The 6000-nt window shown below is 41.1% G+C and overlaps 1 pseudogene; it reads left to right on the forward strand.

The window, feature by feature from the left end:
• LOC111969245 (cadherin-11-like) overlaps positions 1-3385 on the forward strand; it is an 88896-nt pseudogene extending 85511 nt beyond the window's left edge.
• The last annotated feature ends 2615 nt before the right edge of the window (positions 3386-6000 follow it).

A 6000-nucleotide genomic window follows, 5' to 3' on the forward strand; every position in this document is an offset into this window, starting at 1 on the left:
TAGTATGATGTAGACCTATAATGAATAGCGCGGGATTCATAGAGCCCATTCACCCTTCCATTCTGTATGCACAATAGTTTCTGTCATGAGAAACCTTTTCTGAAAAAGCTGTAGTGGGTTGAGGACACCGCTGTGAGAGAGGGAGGGAAAATGACTAAGCCACAAGCACCTAAATGAACTCACTCCATCTCTGTTCTGAGAGCGTCCTTGCACTGAGTCAGGAGAGTGCACTTGGCATCCTTCCACCCTCACCCAGCCCCAAGTAAAACCAATAGAGCTTTGATTGCACTTCCAAAAGCTAATAAATGTTCACAATATTACAATAATGTAATATCTGGAAATTCACAGCTCATTGCTTTTCCTCCCCGCGGCTATACGTCTGCCTTATGAACTCGTTGGCTAAGTAAAACTCTTCGGTTATAACTGTGATCGTGTTAGGCAGTTTGTACGGTCTGTACGGTCTGTACCTGGAATACAGTGCTTTGCAAAAGTATTCATCCCCTTTGGTGTTTTTCCTATTTTGTTGCATTACAACCTGTAATTTAAATAGATTTTTATTTGAATTTCATGTAACAGACAGACAAAGTAGTCCAAATTGGTGAAGTGAAATTTAAAAAATATCTTGTTTCAAAAAATTCTAAAAAAGAAAAGTAGTGCGTGCATATGTATTCACCCCCTTTGCTATGATCCCCTAAATAAGATCTGGTGCAACCAATTACCTTCAGAAGTCACATAATTAGTTAAATAAAGTCCACCTGTGTGCAATCTAAGTGTCACATGATCTGTCACATAATCTCTGTATATATACAACTGTTCTGAAAGGTGCCAGGGTCTGCAACACAACTAAACAAGGGGCACCACCAAGCAGCATCATGAAGACCAATGAGCTCTCCAAACAGGTCAGGGACAACGTTTTGGAGAAGTACAGATCAGGGTTCGGTTATAAAAAAAATATCTGAAACTTTGAACATCCCATAGAGCACCATTAAATCCATGAATGATTAATTAAATCCACATTGAAAGAATATGGCACCACAACAAACCTGCCAAGAGAGGGCCACCCACCAAAACTCACGGACCAGGCAAAGGAGGGCATTAATCAGAGAGGCAACAAAGAGACCAAAGATAACCCTGAAGGAACTGCAAAGCTCCACAGCGGAGATTGGAGTATCTGTCCATAGGACCACTTTAAGCCATACACTCCACAGAGCTGGGCTTTACGGAAGAGTGGACATAAAAAAGCCATTGCTTAAAGAAAAAAATAAGCAAATACGTTTGGTGTTCACCAAAAGGCATGTGGGAGACTCCCCAAACATATGGAAGAAGGTACTCTGGTCAGATGAGACAAAATTGTAGCATTTTGGACATCAAGGAAACACTATGTCTGGCACAAACCCAATACCTCTCAACACCCCGAGAATACCATCCCCACAGTGAAGCATGGTGGTGGCAGCATCATGCTGTAAGGATGTTTTTCATCAGCAGGGACTGGGGAACTGGTCAGAATTGAAGGAATGATGGATGATGCTAAATACAGGGAAATTTATGAGGGAACCTGTTTCAGTCTTCCAGAGATTTGAGACTGGGATGGAGGTTCACCTTCCAGCAGGACAATGACCCTAAGCATACTGCCAAAGCAACACAAGAGTGATTTAAGGGGAAAGATTTAAATGTCTTGGAATGGCCTAGTCAAAGCCCAGACCTCAATCCAATTGAGAATCTGTGGTATGACTTAAAGATTCCTGTACACCAGTGTAACCCATCCAACTTGAAGGAGCTGAAGCAGTTTTGCCTTGAAGAATGGGAAAAAAATCGCAATGGCTAGATGTGCCAAGCTTATAGAGACATACCCCAAGAGACTTGCAGCTGTAATTGCTACAAAAGGTGGCTCTACAAAGTGTTAACTTTGAGGGGGTGAATAATTATGCACGCTCAAGTTTTCCTATTTCTTGTTTGTTTCACAATAAAACATATTTTGCATCTTCAAAGTGGTAGACATGTTGTGTAAATCAAGTGATACAAACCCCGCCAAAATATACATTTTAATTCCAGGTTGTAAGGCAACGAAATAGGAAAAATGCCAAGGGGGGAGAATAATTTCGCAAGCCACTGTATCCCCCCCAAGAGGAGACATTTTAAAGGACCCTCTTTTCTCTGTACTTATTCTACTTCTGCTCTCCTCTTGTTCACCACAGACAGCACAGCCAGCATATATGTGACCCGGAGGGGCTTCAGCCGGATGACCCAGGATGTCTACTTCCTTCCCATTGAGATCAACGACAACCGGCATCCCTCCCATGAGCAGCACCAACACGCTGACCATCCGAGTGGTGCAGCTGTGAAAGTAAGGACACCATCCTGTCTGCAATGTGGAGCCTTAACATCCTGCCTGCAGGCCTCAGCACCGGAAGCTCTCATCGCCATCCTTGCCTGTATCGTCATTCTCTCTGGGTGAGATCAGCACTAAAGAAACATCAACTTGCATTCAATCTGTTGTTGATCTAATATTTAACTCATATTTGAATTTTTTATACCATCTTGAGTGGTGCTATCCTTAATGTTTTAGAAATAGTTTTAAGTATTTATGGGCAGATGCTTGACAGAGTAAATTAAATGTGTGCGTTTTGATTATGTACACAGGCTCAATTTGATTATTTAACTTGCAATTAACACTGTTTAAACAATGTTGACAGATTCATACCACCTGTAATTCAACATACTGTATATATTTTGCACTTCTAATCCAAATTATGTGCAGCTGTGATTTTTTTCCACAACATCTGTCAAAAGCGTGGCTAATTAGGGAATTTGAATATGCTAAAGGGTATTTAAAAGAGCTGTAAGAGGCTAGAGGTTCTGCATGATTGGCTGATTTGATAATGTTTCTCATGGCAGCGATCGTGGTGCTGTTTGTGGCACCTGCGTCGTCGAGAAGGAGCCACACTCATCGTCTTCGAGGAGGAAGACATCGTGAGAACATCATCACTATGATGATGAAGGCGGTGGAGAGGAGACACAGAGGCTTCGACATTGCTACATCTACAGACCCTGACGGTGCCAACGGTTCCTACCCTGAGGACATCAAGCCTGAGTTCAGTACCCGATGAGGCCTGGCGGGCGCCGTGGCCAACAGTGGTGCGAGTGGCATGATTTTATCAAGACCCGCCATTAACGACGCGGACAGCGACCCTACGGCCCCTCCCTATGACTCCATCCAGATCTATGGCTACGAGGGCCGGGGTTCCATCGCTGGATCCTCAGCTCCCTGGAGTCGGTGACCACAGATTCAGACCTAGACTACGACTACCTCCAAAGCTGGGCCGCGCGCTTCAAGAAGCTGGCCGACCTTTAACGGCACCAAGACTCCGACGATGACAACTCTTAACGTTCACTGTACTTCCCCGACCATGCTCCTTGCGCCTCTTCTCCAACCCTCCACTGACTTTGTGTGGTTGTCTGAAGTTTTTACTATAAGTATACCACAAGCAATTTATTATAGTAAACTTTGTTATTTGTACGTGTAAAAGTATACTTGCAGTATACTAGATACCTGTTGGGGATGTTTGTAAGGAAGGACACGATGGTATTGAGGAGGTGGAGACAAGAGCGAGAGAGAAAGAATGATAAAACTGAAAACTAACAAAAACAATCACCTCTGTGGGATGTACTGGTATGTATGAAAAATGAAGACTGGTTAAATGTTGTTGTGTGAAGCATCAAATAAACTTGGTATATTTCACTTTTTTAGTCATTTTGTAGGTTACTACGGTTTGGGGTTGGAACTTGTGGGTCACAGAGAGACATGTCAATTGATTGATACTGTGAATGAGGCTAACAAAGGCGAGAAGAGAAAATTGTTGCCTTATATCAAATGAAACCTATGAGAAAACAGTAACAGGCAAACTGAGACGGTCGCTCCTGTAGAAGCACCTTCCCTCTTCTGGGGAAGATTCGATCAACAAAACCAGAGCCAGTGTTGTTTTTCTTCAAATCCAGAGAAAAAATCCCTTTCAAGCCAAATTTCAAAGAATTTTCAACTCACAAGGAAAGACCTGTGGAGTCAAAAATGCCTTAAGTATGGAATTTCTTGATCACGGGCATTTTTTGGCAAACTTGAAAGTATATCCTAAAGCAAAGCTGAAGTCCATATAACGTAGGTACAGTAGAAATGTGCAATTGTCTCTCTGAGGCATCAAACCTTTGCGCCTATTGTTCTTGTAAATTCCATTTTTTTTTATTGATGTATTTGATTTACTATGATTTTTTTTGTTCTCTTCATTTTATTTGATTTTTTGGCGTATGTTTTTTCCCTCGTTGAGAGAAACTAGCAATCCTGTTCTGTCGGTAGTGATCATGCCTAATTTCTATGTACGAATTTATGGTACCCTATCTTGTAAAAAATGTTCTTATTTTAGTACACATGCAGATATCAGTATTTTCAACATCGTATGTTACAAGCATCACACCTCTTATTTTCATGAACATTGTACTGTTGCTTTATTATGTGTTCTATCTAAAAGGAGAAAAACTTTGAATAAATGCTTTTTATAAAAATTATTGATGACGTTAATAAATTTAGTAAGAGCAAAGGGCATCTGTTCTTCCCTAGAGGTTGATCTATAGTTGATGATATAAACCGGTGTTACTGGGTGATAACTGGCAGGACTAGAGCAAATAAAGGAGGTCAATTACAGTCGCAACGGTGCAAGAACACCGAGTGACACCTGAACCATCCACATCCTGCCACACACACTGCACAGTTAAATGTACAGAGCCTTTCACGGTTTGGGACCCAGCAGTCAGTGTTCACATTGACAATTTCCTAGATGAACGTATCTCTCCAGGGTTGGCTTCCATAGCGAACCCTTTATTCACTTCCAAGGGTGATCCTTCCCAGCTAAGGTAAAATGTGCACTTAACACTAAAAAAAGCAGGACCTGGATGGACCCCACTTGACATTTTGACAGCAAACTTCTAACAGTTATATAGTACATTTATATACGTCCTTCAAGAAGTATTCACACCTTTGACTTTTTCGCACATTTTGTTGTGGTTAGTCACTATTCAAAACTGTATTCATTTGATTATTTGTCATGGCCTACAGCACATACCCATAATGCAGGTGAATTATGTTTTTTGACATGGTTTAGGAGATGGAGGTGTGATTAAAAATGAAAAGCCGAAATGTTTGAAGCTTAATACGTATTCATGTCTAGTCAATAAGTATTCAAACCTTTATTTATGGCAAGCCTAAATAGTTTTAGGGTTAAAAAATGCTTTTAATCACAATAATGAGTGATGGACTACTTTTTGTGTGCAATAAGTGTTACATGATTTTTTGAGTGACTACCTATATCTTGGTACCGTCACACATACAAGTATATGTGGTCCCTCAGTCGAGCAGTGAAATTGTCAACACAGAGTTCAACCACAAAGACAGGATGGTTTTCCAATGCCTCGGGAAAAGGGTGTCTTATCGGTATGATAAAAAGCAGACCCTGAATATCCCTCTGAGCATGGCGAAGTTATTCATTACAACTTCGGGTGGTGTATCACTAAAAGGTTTAATGGTAGCCGAATAGGGTAAAACTAAGGATGGATCAACAAACATGAGCTACTCACAATAATAACTCCCCCTAATTGACAGTGAAAGAAGGGAAGCCTGTACAGAATAACAAATATTCCAAACATGCATCCTGTTTACAAAGGCACGAAAATAAAACGTGGCAAGAATGAACTTCATGTCCTGAATACAAAGTGTTAATGTTTGGGGGGCAATCCAGCAAAACATCAATTGAGTAACATTTTCAATTTTCAAGCATGGTGGGTGGCTGCAATCGAGTTTATGGGTCATGCTTGTCAACTGGAAGGATGAGGAGTTTTTTTTTATGATAAAATAATGGATATAGAGCTAAGCAAAGGCAAATCCTAGAGGAAAACCTGGTTCTGTCTGCTTTCCACAGACACTGGGAGACAAATTAACCCTTTCCAGCAGGACAA

This window comes from Salvelinus sp. IW2-2015, linkage group LG10, assembly GCF_002910315.2.
Source record: "Salvelinus sp. IW2-2015 linkage group LG10, ASM291031v2, whole genome shotgun sequence".
NCBI classification, from domain to species: domain Eukaryota; kingdom Metazoa; phylum Chordata; class Actinopteri; order Salmoniformes; family Salmonidae; genus Salvelinus; species Salvelinus sp. IW2-2015.